Below are 17,967 nucleotides of genomic sequence, written 5' to 3' on the forward strand. Positions count from 1 at the left end.
TGAATCTTGCATCCTGCCATAAAGTGCATCAGCAAGTGAGTTTAATAAAACATGCTGTTTAAAATAGTCTGTAATTTCCTGTTTCTGCATCTCCCTTCAGTATCTGTGACAGGCTGAAGAGCGATGGCTAAATGGAGGGAATTTACACAAGCTAGTCTGCTGCTGTTTGCAAACCACCGCCATGAGCTTCAGATTCTTCGGTAAACAGTTCCCTGGTGGGCTCTGCATGGCTCACTGTTTCTCCCTCGGTGTAGGTCCGATTTGTTAATTTTGAAAATGCAAACTACTTCTTCCTAGACTGGAAACACCTGCTTTTGACCACAGTGAAATTGATAGAATGTATGGAGATGATGAGTCATTTCTCATGAAATGGCCCATGTTTTTCAACCCCATTTTTATAGCTGGTCCCTTGATTTGAAATTATAGAATCTTATACAATGACCCATCTTGGGAGAGACGGGGAGAACGCACACAGAGAAGAATTGGTAGAGACGTAAGCTGTAGGCTTGCTTCCTGCCAAGATCCAAGACAGTGGGCACATAGCAGACCTCTGGGGAGGAGGGCCATGGTCCTCAGCAGGCACTGCCTGCATCCGGATAGTTCCATGGCAGCGGCTGAGTCCAGGCTCGGGCCTGTGATCCTTTGCTGTCCCCTCTGATTGGTCAGCTCACACATGAGCCCCACCTGGGTCCTTCTGGACATAGTGTTCTTCCTGTAGATGCCTCCTTAGTGATTGCAATGAGCTAAGCTCAGATATGACATAATGCCTGTGTCCTGGCAATCAAGAAGTGAATAGATAATCGCTGAAATGCACCTGGCGCGGCACTCAGGCATCTATCTGTGCCACCCTCAGAGCTCACGAAACCCCTGAGTGCATGGTAAGGAAAAGAGGGAAATTAACAGACTACAAGGCAAGGGATTTCAAGCAAGAGGCTGGGAGTTGATCTCTGATGGAGTAGAGTGGAGGAAGTGTGAGAAACAGGGTTCCGCATGCAGTACAGAGTGAATTCCTGTTCTTTAAGAAAAAGTCTGCCCTGGCTGGTGTAGCTCAATGGATTGAGCGCGGGCTACAAACCAAAGTATTGCAGGTTTGATTCCCAGTCAGGGTACATGCCTGGGTTGCAGGCCATGGCCCCCAGCAACCGCACATTGATGTTTCTCTCTCTCTCTCTCTCTCTCTCCCTCCCTTCCCTCTCTAAAAATAAGTAAATAAAATCTTTAAAAAAAGAGAAAAAAGTCTAAAGATTAAAAAGGAAAGAAGAGTTTGTTTTTGGCCAGACCTCTTTATAGACACAGTAAAAACCATTTCAGGGACTAAAGTTTTGCCTTTATGCTTTCGCAGGAAGAGAGAAATGGCTGCCCTGACTGGGAGCTGCGAGGGTTTCTCACTGTTGTTCTCCAAGTCCTTAGATGCTGTGTTTTTCAATGAACCCACCAAAATATCTTTGTGATTACGCATAGGCCTTAGCCCAAGGCACTTCTCTCTTGTTCAGCTCAGGCTCAGCAAGTGGGGGTTTCTCTGAGCACAGCAGAGGCTTAAGAGGGTTTGGAATCACTTGGGTGAGACACAAATTCCTGTTCTGCCACTGTAGCTGTACAACCTTGACCTTGGCCAGCAAGCCCTTTACCTCCTAAAGCCTTGGTTTCCTTGCCTGTAAAATGGGGTGCCCACTTCGTGAGTTGTCTGGGTACACATTACATGTGTGCAGTACAGGGAGTCCCTGGACACCTTGAAGGACAGATGACGGTCCCATGTCCTTCTTTTTGTGGAAAGTATTTAGCCTCCTGGGTTGTGTACAGAAAGCTTGAAATAGGATGGTGGGGTCAAACTTGGGGACCCAGGACCCTAAGACAGCTATGAAAGCTGTCATGACTATTGATATCCCTGGGGTATTTTTAATATTTCCAAAATCACAAAATTTCCTGAAAGCAGTTGCTCAGGCAAACCCTTGTCAGATTTACCTTTGGCTGGAATTTAATCAGCCTGGGCTAGCACAAACCAAGAAGAAACTGTCACTGAGAGAATGAAGGCACTACCCTTAATAAACACAATTTATTCTACAGCTGGAATCTTTCAGAACATTGGCTGTGTGAAGGGAATAAGAGGTGTCCCTTGCAAGAGAAAAGTTTAAAACCACTTACCTCTGACTTATCCCCAGGATTGGCCAAAGTTCAAGTTTATTTTAATTACTATATTGAATGATTCTCTTAGACTTTGTTTTTACTCAGAAAAAGTACAGAATTAAGTACATAAATATAGAGCAAACGTTATTCCCAGTGTTCCTATAGCTGATAAACGTGGCCAAAGCAGAAATGTCCGCATAATTATAACCTTGAGGCCATGGCCTATCATAAAACAACTGCCATACAGTTTCCACTTATAAGGTCCAAGTTTAAAAAGCAGACCAGCTAGGGTGTGGTTGACCCCACTGCAAAATCTCATCCCTTTCTTTGCTGCATTTAAACTCAGAGCCCAGCCCTGGCTGGTGTGGCTCAATGGATTGAGTGTCTGCCTGCCAACCAACTGGGGACACGTGGGAGGCAACCAATCGATGTACCTCTCACACATGGATGTTTTTCTCCCTCCCTTCCCCTCTCTCTAAAAGTAAATAAATAAAATCTTTAAGAAAATAAACTCAGAGCCCAACCAGTGGCTTCAAAATAGGATTCCATGAAAAAAAATTACATTTCCCTCTCTTAACTTTTCAAGAGTACGTATTTTTCCTTAAGGGGAGGTACACCTGTAGTGGCGCTTGCTGATTGGTGGGTCTGAAATGAGAACAGAACAGAGCCATACGGTTTGAGAGAGAGAAATGGTCACCAGAGTACAATAAAGGGAAATGCAGCATCGTGCGGTGATGCTTCCAGAACCCCCCTGGAGCCGACTTTCCTCTCACTCCGCCCAGCTCTAGAATCTTGTGGTTGGCACCAATAGTTGCATCTGGGCTAGCTGGGAGGCCAGGACACCTCAGCCTTCCCCGGGGAGATCCAGGCTAGCCACCTTCAGACCCTTGTCCTCTCTGTGTTGGAAACCCAGTAGCTGGAGTAGATTTTGTGTTTTCTGGTGGGGAGGATTCCAACAAGCAAGGAGGATCAGTTAGAATTCTCAGCCAGTCCAACCTTAACCGAGCTGGTTTTAGCCGAGATGGTGTCATGTGCCAGGGATGCGGGGGATGGAGGGCATCTCTCTGAAAACAGTATTAGTCTCCACACAGAACAGAACCGTAAAGAAATCCTGGGGCCGTCTTTCCATCTGGGTGTTGGAAGGGATGAACAAATACATACAGGCTAGGAGGAAACCTGGGGTGGCATTTGCAACAACTGATTGATTCCCAACTCTTATTCTCATGATAGATCAGACAAGGGTTAACTCAACCATTCTAAAATTTTCGAACTTTTAACTTTTTTCTTACAGTTTATGGTATTGGTTTTCTGTCAAATGACTGCTGTTTCTTAACCACAAAATGATAACCAAGTTAATATTGAGAGCACTAGATTAGGAATTAGGGGACAGGTTCTTGCTGAGCTCGCCCACCCACTGGCTGGCTGACGACTGACAAGCCCCTTAACGTTTCTGAGTCGTGATTTCCTACCTGTCGAGGGATGAGGCTGCACCCAAAGGGCCTCTAAGATTGAGCTCTCTCGGCCCTAACACCCTAACACTGATGATCTTTCTGAAGATTTTTCACTTGAATTGTCTACATGTCATCTCGTCCTTCTCCCGGAAAGCCTCTTTCTGCCACCCCCCAAAACAAAACAAAACAAACAAAAACAACCCCGAGAAATTGCTTCTGGAGGTTTCTTCAAGAACGAATCTCTGAGTTTGAGATTTCCTTTCCCCAAAGATCATTTTCTGCATATGGCTGCGAACCTATTGTCTGAAATGCATTCCTCCAGATAGGCCGTACTCCCGGCGGTGTCTGGGTACAGTTACTCGCCCCCTCCGTCTCTCATTAGCCCATTAGCTGCAAACATCCAGAGCCAGCCAGGCACAGCGCTGCTCCCCCTGGCACAAGATTGTCCTCCCCTTCAAGCAACCAGGCTGCCTGCCCCACACAGGCAGGAGATCCGAGAACCCTCTTCTCTCTCGTTTATGAGTAATAAAATAGCGGACTTTCCCCCCTCTTTTTATGAAGACAGTTCTTGCAGCTGTTACTATAACTGTTGGGGTTTTTTTTCATACAAGCCAAGATTATGGTCCCATAACCCAATTAGTGTCATTTGGTGGTGGTCCAAGTGCTTCCCCTGCACGAGTTTTAATTTGGGGATCCCCGGAGGCTGCACTCCACATCTGTAGCCGGCCTGTTCTTCCTCTTCCCTTATTTGCTCGAGGTTTATAGGAGGATTAGCTGTGTGGTCTGGGAGGCGGCTGCTTCTCTTTCATCCGCACTGCTCTCCAGCCGCCAAGGAGCCTTTTACTTTTCATCAAGCCCTGGCACCTGGAGGGCGGGCAGCCGGGGCGATGGAATGAATCAGTGGATGCCCTGCAGACCTGGGGGTGGGGGCGGCCCTGCAAGAATGGGGGAGGGGAGAGGGGAACAAGGCCGCTTATTGGGCGGCTCGCCACCCCGCCAGGCTGGGCCAGGCTGGGCCAGGCTAGGATCAGGGGCGCAGGGCGAGGAGCCCCCCGCCACCCCCGCCCCGCCCCCACTCCCTGGTTGACGAGGGCTGGCAAGGGCTCGCGGCGCTCATTGTGCAGGCAGCTGGCACCAGCTGGGAAGGGGAATTAGCATAACAAAGAGCCAGAGCGAGCACCGTGCAGCCCGGCGGGGGCTCTGCGGAGCGCCCGGAGCTCAGAAGAGCCGCACAGTCACGGGCTGCAGCGCGCCCTGGGCCTTCCTGGCCAGAGACTCTGGGAGCCGTAGGGCCCTGGCCCACCTCGGGCGCCTGCAAGGACCCGGGGTCTACCGAGGTCCGACCGCCGGGCTTGCCCAGAGGAAACAGTGGATGTGAGTGTTGGTGACAGCGTGAGTGGGCGTGTGCGTATGGGTTGAGTGTGGATCCCTCTGAATGTGCATGCGTGTGTGCAGGGGCGTGCATGTGACTGAGTCTGCGGACATGTGAATGTGGTGTGAAGGGGCCACCTGCAGACTGGAGGAGACCCACCAGGCCCTCCCCCCGCCTGCGTTGATTCCTTCCCCGAAATGAGGAAAGGCATCGCTGGTTCTCCACTCTGGCTGCATCTGGAGAGCCTTCACCTAGCCACCAGACCGCGACCCCACCTAGAGACTGGCGAGTAAGAGGCCCGGGTTTGGGGCCTTGAAGACTGTCCTTCGCCACCATTGGCTGAGGTCCAGTGCACAGGCCTCCGACACCAGCGCTGGTCTCAAGCTTCTGAGTGGGCAACCCACTTCCACGACTGCACATCATCCTTGCGGCTGCCCCGTGGGGAGAGAACTGTCGGGAGACTAAGACGGTTAAGTGTCACAAAAGGTCACGAAGCTAGTAATTTGGCCGACCGATTCGGAGCCCAGGACTGTGAGACTCAAAGCCCACGTTCTTTCCATTTTAATAGTTTACAATTTAAAAACACCGCAGTTGAATCCGTTGCCAAACCTCAGGCTGACCAGGTCCCAGGAAGGACCCTGGGAGGACTGCAGGGGAGGAAGGTCAGGGTGCAGAAAGACCCAGCACGAGACGGCAGGCAGGGCCCAGACGACGTGGAAACAAGTGCGGAGGCCTCTCAGCGCCCTGACTCGTCTCTCCCCTCCCCCGCCTCGAGAACGGCAGCAAGGTCAGGGCCCAGCCTCCTCCCTGCTGGGTGGGAAGATGACAGCACAAGCCGTTCGCTGTCACCCAGGAGATGTCTGTAGCTGCACAGCCAGGGCGGAGTGGGCAGGAGACAGGAGGAAGAGCTGCAGCCGGGGACCAGGGGACCTGGGGACTGGGGGCACTGGCGGACAATACCTCTGTGCCTCCTGCCTAGCACCTGGGTCTTGCCTCGCTGCTCTGAGCCGGCTTGTACTTGAATGTCCCCAGCGTCTCTGAGGCTCCTCACCCGTTGTGCGACAGGAATCCCTTGCCTTGGCTGCCTGCGCAGCTCTCCCAGAGAGGGAGAAGAGAACTAAAATGAGCTACGAGGCTCTGCCAGCCCCAAGCTCCCTCATTAACCAGAGGTGTGTGATTGCATGAGTGCCGGCTGTTTCAGGCCCACCAGCACGGAGCTCTAGAGGGTGGCGGCCTCTGAGGCCACGCAGAGGCCCGGGGAGACGAAGGGAGTGTTGCACAGCCCTCTGCCCAGCCAGCTATGCGCTGCCTGCACCAGGTGCTCTGATGGTCAACCCCCAGTGCTTACTTACGGGGGACCTCGTCCTACAAGAACCCTAGTGCTGGGGAAAGGAGCAGCCCTGGGAATGCGGGCAGCATCTGGTCCTGGAGGCACCCTGGGGAGGGACAGGGCTGAAGCCTGGGCCCCCAGCCTGAATGCCACCCCGTCTGAGCTCAGCAATGGGTTAGGTGAGCGGATGGCCCCACAGGGCTGGTGGTGGCTGCTGTTATTATTATTAATAGTTCAGAATTCTCCTAGGTTCTAGCAACTGTGTTCATTCTCAATAAATGGTTTCTTAATAATCATTTTAATTAGCAAAAAGGCTGTCTTATTAAAGCTAATTAAAGGCAATTTGGGAACCTTATTTTCATACAATCATAAAATTAGAGAAACAAGAAGCTGGAGAAACGGGGAACTCTCAGACTTTCTGCAGAGGGGGCAGGGAAGAGCTGGGCAGGGAGACCATGGCCCCAGGCCAGGCCTGCAGGTAGGAATGCCCGACCTGGGAGCGAGCAGCCTCAGATCCTGCTGGGGCGGGGCAGCTGGAGGGAGAGATGTTCACATCCTCCAATGAGAGTCTCAGAGTCACCCCAACGTCTCCTTCTGTTCCCACAGTTGGTCATTTCCCTCCCTCCAGTTTTCTGGAAATTGGAAGTGCATGTCCATTGGAGACTTGACTTGCCTGGACCTCCCTTCCTTCCCAGAAGCCCCCCATCTGTCCCCTTGCATTCCCTCCCCCCTCCATGCAGCTGCTGGTTGTCCTGAAGCACCGGCCTAACAGGTTTGTTTTTTCTCTCCTTCCCATTTCCCAGTCTTCACCCCTGCTCTTCCCTCAGCCTGAAAAACCTCTATCTCCACTTGGGTAAAGAGCAACTTCCTCTCAAGGTCACTTCAAGGTCTGAGTTTTGTAAGAAGCCTTCCTGGCTACTCTACACCTGTTTTATGATACATAAAATATAATATCCCCCTCTCTATAATGACTTTCCAACACACACACACACACACACACACACACATTCTTTTTTAGAGAGGCCATGTAAAGTGGGGATTAAACATGGGTTTTCAAATCAGAGACCTTAGTTACAATGTGGGTGTCCCATCATTTTGTGACTACGGAACAGTGCTCAATGGGCACATACCATCAACGTGTTTTCTAACAAATGACTTGATTTCCCTAAACCCTGGTTTCCTCCTCGAGAGTAAAGTGAGACTCATGGTAATACCTGCATCACCAGGTTGTTAAGGTGTGGAAGCAGACAGTGCATGTAAGATGCTTTACACAGCACAGGCCTGTGATACCATTAGCTCTGCGATCACGGTCCTGTTGACACAGGGGACAGTTCAGGGGGTGTGAGCGAGTGCACCAGGAAGAGAGAACCCACAGTCAAAGGGATTCCCTGGTGGCCTGAACTGCCACCGGCCTCATCTCTAGGGGTTTCAGTGTCTCAGTGGTTGCCTTCTTCTCTCCCTCCTCTCTAGGGTGCTTTCAACACCAGGACCAGGACTCTCCTTTGGAGTTCATGGGACAGGAGTTCACAGCCCCATACTTATTGTAAGTACCTAGCCACAGGACTTAGCACAAGAAAGACACTGGACAGGGGTTCAGCTTCTTGCCTTCTTGCTTTAAGCTTCTCAGCCTCTCTCTATCCTGAGCAACACTCCCGATAAGCGGATCCATTCTGGCCAGAATCTAACAGGTTAAAAGAACTCTTCAGTAACACCAAGAATTCTTGCCTGTCCTTGCAAACACAGGTTGGGCCGCGTGTAGCTTTAGCCCAGCAGGCCTTGTGCCTTTTGTCATCTGTTGCTGAGTCCATGAAACAGTGAGTGGTCATGAACCAGGAGCCCCCTCCCTTTGGCCCACCCCTGCGCCCCCGCTGGATGAAGTTTTAACCACGGCAGAACTGACCGCAGAGGAAAGAAATGAACGGATCCGTGACATCCTAGTGTTTTGCTGCCTATTCTCAAAGTAATTGTTTAAGTAGGGGCCTCTGCCTTGATAATAACTATCATCAGGAGACCTTATGTTTATTAGAGTCTCCTCACCAGAAGGAAAGGCGAACCTCTGACATTCTGATTCTGATACGCAGCACCCTTTCAGAGGCTGTCATCAAAGCGGAAGCGCCACACAAATTAAGCAGCAGTCCCCTGCATGTCAGACACAGTGTGTATTTTTTCTCATCTTGCCAAGAAAGGGCCTTACTTCCCACCCCTGAGCGTCAGCGGCTGTGTTAGCCCCGCCACAGCTTCTGGTGGGGCTGGGACTGCCCGACAGGTATGATTAAAGCTCCCCATGATACAGCAGAGGCCGAGTTTTCCAGGAGATGGAGGGAATCTCACAGGACCCCTGGGGCAGGACACAACACTGCTCCTTGGAAAATTCCCTTTAAAAAAGTTGTCATGAAATCCAATTAACCAGCTGGAAGGCCAGCGTGGGCAGCCCTCCTCGGGGTTAGTAAATAATAGAACATGCCCTGTGTTGGAAAGGGCGTCTCGATTCTCTGAGCTCTGGGGCCGTGACAAGGCTTCCTGGCAGGAAGACACAGGTGCCACCCCCACTCTTTCACCCCCACCCCCCTCCTTGAAACCTCGGTGGGTCCAGCAGGGACCATCTCCTAGACAGATGTGCCCGAGTCCTGGGTGTTCCTGCTCCCTCCCCTCCACCAAGGGCTGCTAGGTTATCAGCCTGACCCTGAGAGTGAGGGAATAAAGGGGCTTGTCTTCAGGGAATAGAGTGCTGGGCTGGGTGTCAGGTTCAGTTCCAGGTCTGGCTCACTCTCAGATAAGCCCTTCAGAGGCTCCTGTTCCCTGCTGAAGTTCACGGTGAGGGCTGTGAGGTGGGCATAGTAGGCCCTCCCTCACTGGTCCTCGCTGCAGAACTCACAGCCTTGGGCGGGCTCTTGGGTGGCGTTTACAGGACCAGCACTGTTCAGTAGAAATAGAATATAAACCACATATGTGGTTTTAAATTCTCTAGTAGCCACATTATAAAAATAAATTCAAATAAACAAGCGACATGCATTTTAATAATACATTATATTTAACCCAATATACACAAAATATTATCACTTCAACATGTAATCAACATAAAATTATAAATGAGGTATTTTTATATCCTTGTTTGTTTTGAATTAAGTCTTTCAAATCTGGCGTGGATTGTAGACTTACAACGCATATCACTTAGGGCAAGACACATTTCAGGTGCTCAGTAAGCACACGGCTCTCGTGGCTCCGTATTGGACAGTACGGTCCTGGCCCCTGGCTCAGGCCACGACCTGGCTGTGGATCCCAGCCTGGACCTTCACCATTCCTCGCACAGGAAGACCTGCAAGTCCCACCGGGCCCACAACAACATCCCTGCCCCTCCCTGCTGTCTAGGTGCCACGTTCTTGCTTCTTGGGGACACTCAGGCCCAGCCCTCTAGTTCAAGGCCATAGGACCATAAAAAGGCATTGGAAGCTGTTGCCATTCCCAGAAATTGTCCAGTAAAATTCCCAGGCACTTGAGGGTCTCGGGGTGACCTGGCTTTGGTCCACTCCTTTCCTCCTGGCACCATCCCCACTCCCCTAGCAGGGGATGTGTGGGGCCGCCCTAGAGTGCACAGTGCCAGGGCTGGGCGGGCAGGTGGGGGGAGGGGCTGCAGACAGGAGTGTTCCCAGGGTGGCAGCGCCTTTGTTAGGAACAGAGCGGTCTTTAATCCTCTCTGCTACCAGAGAGGGAGGATGTGGTTGGCAAGTAAAGTCTTGTCTGGAGAACACTGGCAGGAAGGTGAGCCACATGCTCGAGTAACCACGGACTCCACCACTCCCCTGCTTTGATGTAGCGCCTCGCTTCCGTGCCACGCAGGCCAGGTCAAGCCTGTGACAGACACAGCCCGCCCCTGGCGGCGACTGTGACTGGGTGTGTGTGTGAGTGTGTATCCTGGATCCTAATCGGGCTGCACAGGCATCCCTCCTCTGAGAGCACCCCCGGGCCCTGCATTCATATGTTCTGAGCCCTGAACTGAGACCTGAGGTCTGAGAAATAGAAGAGGGAAGGGGATGGCCACAAGGCTGGGAGCGATGGCACTGCTGGCACCCGCCTGTCCTCCCTCCCTGCCTGCCGCCTTGTGAAACAGAAGTGGGTGAGCGACCACGTGACCGTTCCTAAAGAGGCAGCGACTGAGACATGGCCCCAGGCAGTCTGTGTGTGGAACGGAGGACAACTCTGAGGGAAGTGGTATTCACGGGCCTAGACTGTGGACGCGGTGCCGCCTCCGTGTGGCGCCGCCTCCGTGTGGCCCCACGGTGGGAAGAAGGCCAAGTGTTGGTAAGAGGCTGACGGCGGGGGGCCAGGTCTCCTGCCACAAACTCTGTGAACTCTGACCTGATGTCACCACCATCCCCTAGACATTAGAAAACGGAAAGCTAAGCTGGCTAATTGATCTCTCCCATTTATAAAACACTTTATAGCTTACAGAACCTTGTGCCTCTGTTAGGATATAATTCTCCTCACGATCCTGTAAGGTTGGCAGGGCAGGTATCATTATCCTTATTTTACAGGTGAAAAAACTGTGGCTTGACAAAGTGGGAGACTCCGTCAAGGAGGCAGAGCCAAGATTAGCAGGCCGACAGGCCTTTGCAGCGTGTAGTTCCCCAAAGTCCTCACTCCTGGGGACCTGGGAGCAGGCATTTTCTGAGTTTGGGATAGTAGAGCTCTTTGGGAGTCTGATGAAAACTTTGCGCCCCCTCACCAAAGAAATGAACTTTAAACTGTCCACACTCCCCCCTTGAAATTTTACGGAAAATATAGCGCGTGCAATTTGCAGGAGGAGGGGTGTGGACAGGGAGAAGGAGGGTCGGATTTTCAGCAGAGTCTAAGGCATCGAAAGGTTAAGAATTGGTGAGCTGGTCCAACTCCTTCATATAACAGATAAGGAAACTGAAATGGATAAGGAAAATTCCCAGGATTCCTTGCCTCGGGGTAGGGGAGCCCCCAAGTCTGTCAGATATATGTATATCTATATACATATTGTATGTGTATAGATCCCCATCTACCCATATAAACATAGGCACACATATATTATTCTGTATGTACACTACATAGACACATGTTTTATCTAGCATCGTAATCATGCTTCTCCAAGAATCTTGGAGGTGATTTGAGGTGCTGAGGCAGATACTTGAAGTTAATCCTTCGGTTTCTTAAAACCTCAGCTGCATACACTCCTAGGCCCTTCAAGCTTTTAGGAGCAGAAGGTGGCAAATATCTTGGTTTCTGCGAGACAGGCCTGATTTATGCCCGTGGACTCAGCGTAATTATTAATAACATCCCCTTCTCTCTCCAAAGCGTCCCCATTTGCATGATAAATCATATGGCCATTGTACTCCTGGGGGACACCCAATGGGCCTCTGGCATCTAGGATGTGCCGACAGAGATGTCACTGCAGCCATTGATGCCAGTGGCTGGGCCTGAATTCTCCGGGGAAACCTGGGCAGTCAGTTGATTTGTCTTTATTCTCGTGCTGTCTGATGTTGGCCATCCAGGCCCTGCCTCACCACCCCCGGTCGCTCATTCCAAGTTCTGCTCCCTAGAAACTAAGAATGTACAACACACAGGCTTGCTCACTCGGGCTTGTCCTGTTGTCCTTGCCCAGCCGTGGCCCCCAGCTGCTCAGAACTGCCCCCCCACCCCAGGAATCATTTCCCACCCCATCCCTCCACCAGCATCAGTTCTTCCGTGTCTTCACTGGGCGTGACAGGCACTGGAGCCTGTTGTCATGCTGATTTTGCACAAATCAGTTACCTGTTTCTTTCATTATCGTCTTGCCTCCCTTGTCAGACTAGAGACTGCAGGGCTTGGGTCTCCCCCATCAAACCGGGGTCCCCTAAAGGCAGGGAAAGGAACTGTCTCCCCTATCAAATAGGAGTTCCTAAGGACAGAAATTGATCAGGAAGACAAAGATTTCATCTCTTCCTTGCTACTGCCTTGTCTTCTGAGTCCGTAGCCGCCTCCAAGGTTCAAGGAAAGTTATGAGGCCCATTCTTCTACTTCCCTTCCCAGCTGGGCAGGGAGGAAGGGAGATACTTGTCCCTGCGACTCCCCCTCAAAGCAGTTCTGATTTTTCCAGTCTGCCTGGGCCTCCAGGCCGCGGAGCGGACTCCTGCTTAATGAAGCGCTTTCTCCATCTGTGGTCTGGCCCTCCTGGCAGCTCCAGCTGCCTGGGGCCTGGCTGTGGGGAAAGCAGTAAAGAAGTTCCCTCATCCCTGGCCCCAGCCCCCAAGCACACACCAGGGGATCCACTCCCCCACGGCCAGCCCTACCCCACCCAGTTTAGGCTAATGAGATCCAGACTCCACACCAGAGCTGCTCCGACTGGGTTGACCTATTTAATTAAAACAGCAGCTTCCAAAAATGGAGGTTCTGCTCCAAGGCTCTGCCCCTGGCCACAAAGACAGACTCAGGCTGTCTCTGGCCAGCTTGGACTTCGACATCCTTCTCAGCCCCCGACTCTCTTCCCTCCCTCCCCCTCCCCCCTTCCCTCTCCTCCTTTTTCCAACATCTGTGTCCAGAAAGGAAGAAAAACCCTGTTTGGACTGGCCTCCTTCCATCTGTCATTTTTTTCCTCTTTCAAACGTCTTGTCTAAAGCAGAGTCAGTTACATAAACATTCCACCTCTTTCCATAAATTGGCCACAGTTTCTGAACAATAGAGTTACTGTGAAGGGGAAGAGGGAGCCCAAGGCCACACCCCACAAGCGCTGGTCCCCCAGCCAAACTGAACCAGAGACTTATTCTTTGAAAGAACCAAAGAGGAAATCCAAAATCTTCAGGCGAGACCTTTCTGTTGTGCTTGGAACAGTTTCTTTGCCAACCCCGCTCTGGCCCTGCCCTCTCACCGCCCTCCTTCCATTTCTTTAGCTTCAAGCTGTTTGAGCTGATGCCCAGTTTCTGTTTTTTTCTTCAACGGCCTGACAGTATGTGTCAGTGTGCGTCCCTGTCCCCAGGGCAGAGTGTGGGGATGACGGAGTTGGTGGTGGCTGTGGTGTGTGTATGTGTGCGTGCGTGCATTTTCGAGTGTGTGTGTCTTCTGGCACAAGTTTTAGAGGCACGCCCTAAAGATTTTGTTGCCTTTTTCTTTAAATAGAAACAGCTGGACCTCACTAATTCAGACCAGTTGGAGAAAAGTCCAGAGGGGAAGAAGAAAAAAGTCTAACTTAACTGAATATGTTTAAACTTGGGCCTTCTCTTTCTCCCAAGTTCATCCAGTTACTGGAACTGGACTAACCATATTGGCAGATATGGGCCTGCCAGACCTGCTTCATGTATAGACAAAGATCGTCATTAGCATCCTTTTGAGTAGCTAATTAAATGCTGGGGCTACACGAGGTGTAAAAACACATTTGTTTTTAATAGTTCAGAGATCTTTGAGGTTAGTAGTACCTCTCGTTGACTTAGTGAGCTATCTTAGGCAGAATGTGTTCTTCAAGGACAAGTTCTGTATCTTGATCAATTTGCTATCCAGTGTCCAATGTAGTGATTGTGCAAAGTATATTGTGAATAGTGGATGGATGGGTGAATGGCTGAACGTGCAGGCAGGCAGACAGATGGATGAATGGAGTGGGTGAGCGAGTGAATGGGAGGATGAGTGGTTGATGAATGGATAGATGGATGATGGATGGATGAATGGGTTGATGATGAAACAAATGAGGCAGGAATGGAGGGCTGGGAAAGAGCCTTGGTAGGGGAGGCTTAAAGGAAACTTCTGGAAGCCTCACTCACCCTGATGAGTGGGAGAAGCAGCAGAGGTCTGTGTCAGAGCAGGAACATGGCAGTAAGAGCCTTCAAATCAACTCCTATAGCAAGTGGCAGGAGAGGGTGACAGTGGTGGTGGTTGGGGATGTGCTAGCGGCAGTGAGTGAGCATAGAGAGTTCGTGTAGAGCAGAGGTGAGGAAGGCTAGGACTGCAAGGGTTGATGGGAAGTGTAATCACAGGAATGAGTCCTTGAGCAGGTCTGAGCCTGGAGGTAGATGTGGGCATGAAAGATGAAAAGACATCAGTATGTTATGAGTAAACAAAGGTCAGATGGGTGCTTATCAATTAAGATGCTTTGGTTGTGAGTAATGGAAAGTTTCGTTCAGTTGGCTTACACCAGTAGTTCTCAACTGGGGATGATTTATCCCCTGGGGGACCTGTGGACATGTTTTGAGATATTTTTGGTTGTCACAGCTGGAATGGGGGGTTGCTACCGATATCTAGAGTGTAGAGGCCAGGGATGCTGTCCCATAGCCTACAACACAAAGGACAGCTGCCCACAACAAAGAATTATGTGGCCCAAAATGTCAGTAGTGATTTGCTGAGAAACCCTGGTTTCAGCCAACAAGGAACAATGTATTGTTCTCTCTCACAATCAGTTCTGGGATTGGTTATTCCATTTACTCATTGAAGAGCTGTGTCCTCTTTATTGGTAGACTTTGCGTTGGCCATTAATAGGGTCCGTGTTCCCTCAGAGCCACAAGAGACTCCAAGGACTCCAAGTGTCACATCTTCACCCAAGAGCATTCATCTGTCCCTTTAATAAACTCCACTTCCCTTCCTATCTCACCAGCCTTGTGTCCCATGCCCATTCGTAAGTCAGTTCTGGGCAAGGGATTACCATGATAGGTTTAAATTAATAGGGATCCCTCACACCCACCCTCACGCTGGTGCTGGGGTCCAAACCCTGCAGGAAATTTATATTCTGTTAGGAAGAAAATATGCCTTCTAGAAAGGGCAGAGTGTGCTGCGTAGTTCATGACAAAATCTCCCTGGCTTCCTGGGCTCATAAAACTGAGAAATGTGTTCCTGGCTCTCAAGCCTAGGGCCCGCGGCTCAGTTATCCAGTTTGGATCCACTCCCTGAGTCACTCTTTCCACGCCCAACAGATACTGCAGATCTTGCCTTTTCACTGTGCTGGGGTGAAAGAGAGTGGTTGCCGCAGGACTGGAGCGCCTGGTCCTGAAGGGGAGATGTTAGTCAAGTAATCTCATGGAGGACATAGATGGAGCAATGCTGTGGTTAAAAGGTGCCTGGAGCTACGACGGCACAGAGCAGGAGACCTTATGAGGGGTCGGGGGAGAGCCAGGAGAGACTTCCTTGGTGGAGCGAAGATCTGAAGGATGAATGAAAATGAACAGGGTGAAACACAGGGACCAGAGGAGATTTTCCTGGGACGGCGACCACGTGTGTGCTGCCCTCTGCTGCGAGGAGCACAGTTCAGTCCAGGAATCGGCAAAGGGCAGTGACCCGTGCGGAGCAGAGATCCGGGGGAGGAAGGCATCGACTCTGAGAGGTTAGGCAAGGGCTGTCTCCTAGGGCCTTGTAGCACGTGCTAAAGATTCCGACCTTGATCGCCAGAGCAGGGAGAAGAATTGAGGTGCTCTGCCAGGATTGCTTTGACGGTAGTGCGAAGGACAAACTGGGGAGAAGGGAGATTCGGGAAGACGGGGAGCGGCTGCGGGGGTGGAGGCGGGTGAGCAGGGCAGTGGTTTGGACCAGGCTGGAATGAGGACGAACAGCAGCCGTCAGAGGAGACAGACACGTGAGAAATACAATGGACGATATTTGTTGTGGGTCAGGGGAGAGAAGAAAGAGTTAAGAGTGAGTTCTAAGTTTCTGGGTCGTGAAAATGCTAGGAAGGCGGAGATGTTTACTGAGAAAGGAAACACGGGAGAAGGAGCAAACTTGTGGGAGAGTTTAGAGTTCAGTTTCAGACATGGCGAGATTTCAGTTCCTTTGAGACTTCCGAGTGGAGATGAGGACCAGGCATTTCGATAAATGGATCCAGAGATGAAAGGACGAGACTTGGGTGGATGTATAAACGTGAGAGATGTCAGCACTCGGATGCTACACTGGTTGCCTATCACTCAGGAACACATTACCTCAAGACTTAGTGACTTAAAACAACAACAACTTATTCTCTCTTATGGTTCGGGTGCTCTGGGACTTTGGACAGGGCACAGAGGGGTTGACCTCGTACTGCAGGGTCTGAGGCCTCAGCTGGAAGCCTCAGTGGCTGGGAGCTGGAATTAGCTGATGTTGATAGTGGCTGTTGGCTGAGACCTCAGCTGAGCTGCTTAGCTGTTGGCTGCAACACCCACATGTGGCCTCTCCACGTGGCCCAGGCTTCCTCGCAACAGGACAGGTTGGTTCCAACAGTAAAAATCCCAAGAGAGAAAACCAGGTGGAAACTGTATGCTGGGCATGACCTGAATTCAGAAGTCATAGAGAGTCACTTCCATCACACTTCTTTGGCCAAGGGTGTCATAAGCTGCTGCCCAGACTCAAGTGGAGGAAACTCAGACCCCACTTTTCAGTGGAATTGTGTCAGTTAGGTTGTAGGGTGTGGATATGGGGCGGGATAAATATACAGATGTGACAATCTGCCAAGGACGGTAATTGGAAGTCATGGATCAGGTAACCCAAGGAAAGAGAATATAAATGAGAAAAGAGCCTAGAAGAGGCTTGGAGTGATCCCTCAGGGCAGGATGAAGAAGATGAGTCTACAAAGGAGACAGAGAAGGAGTGACAAGGAGGAAGGGGGAAAACGGGAGAGTAAGGTGTCACAGAAGCCACTAGAAGACACCTCACTCATTCATTTATCAAGCATCTACCATGCCAGACTTTTCTAGGGGCTGGGAATATAGTAGTGAATGCAAAACTCCTTGCCTTCACGATGATTACATTCTAGGAGAGAACTATCCAATTAGTTGAGGACTGAAACACGTGCCTCAGATGTACGGACATGAAGATAATTAGTGACTGTCGTGGGAATGGGGCAGAAGCCAGCCTGGGGTGGGCTGAGGAGCAAATGGGGGAGGTTAGGTTAGAAAAAGGTAGCTCTGCTTTTCTGAAGATTAAGATGGTGCCACAGAACCTCAGCCAGGGAATTGCATCTTCTCTGTTGTGTGACCTATTGTCAGCTGGGTATCTGCCTCGGCCCTTCTTGCCCAGGGGCTCAGAAGTTGAAAGGGGCTCAAGCCCAGTTGTAACTGGCAAGGAACCTAACATGCATTTTTCCTGGGCTCCGCACAGTTTGTCTGGGAGGAAATAGAGAGTGTGCTGCCTTGTGCAGCCCCAGCCCCCAAACCCAGATGTGCTGGTCTCTTCAGAGGCTATGCCCATTCCTACTTTCCTGATGGCTCCCCTCCCTCCCTCCCTTCCTCCCTCCCTCCTTCCCTCCCTCCCTTCCCCCTCTCCTCCCTCCTTTCCTTTCCTCCCTCCCTCCCTTTCTTCCTTCTGTCTGTGGCACTCACCATTTGAGGCCTGCTTTGGGAGTCCTCTCCATGAAGAAGCACCCACTCTAGCCCTCATGAATCCCCTTGTCCGCTGAGGTTCTGCCCAAAGCCTGGGATTGATTTTTCAAGAATCTGCTTGAATAAACGGCAGGAGAGACCCTCCGTATACTCAGGAAGCATCCGTGTGAGGATGGGGGAAGGAGGACATGGTTGCCCATCCCCAGAAGCATACCCAGACCAGGTAAGCAGAACGCACCGTCTCACAGCAACAGCTGAACATGTCCATTTAGGCGCAGTGAATAGATACTGACTAAAGGATCGGCCAGTGCAGGGTGGTCCTCTCTGAGAGTATTTTTCCTAATAAAATGCCTTCAATCTGATGCCAGAGAAATACAGAGCATCACTTGTTAGCTGTGTGACCTTTTGCAAATTGCATAACCCCTC

The sequence above is a fragment of the Phyllostomus discolor genome, chromosome 14 (assembly GCF_004126475.2).
Source record: "Phyllostomus discolor isolate MPI-MPIP mPhyDis1 chromosome 14, mPhyDis1.pri.v3, whole genome shotgun sequence".
In the NCBI taxonomy this organism is placed as follows: Eukaryota; Metazoa; Chordata; class Mammalia; order Chiroptera; family Phyllostomidae; genus Phyllostomus; species Phyllostomus discolor.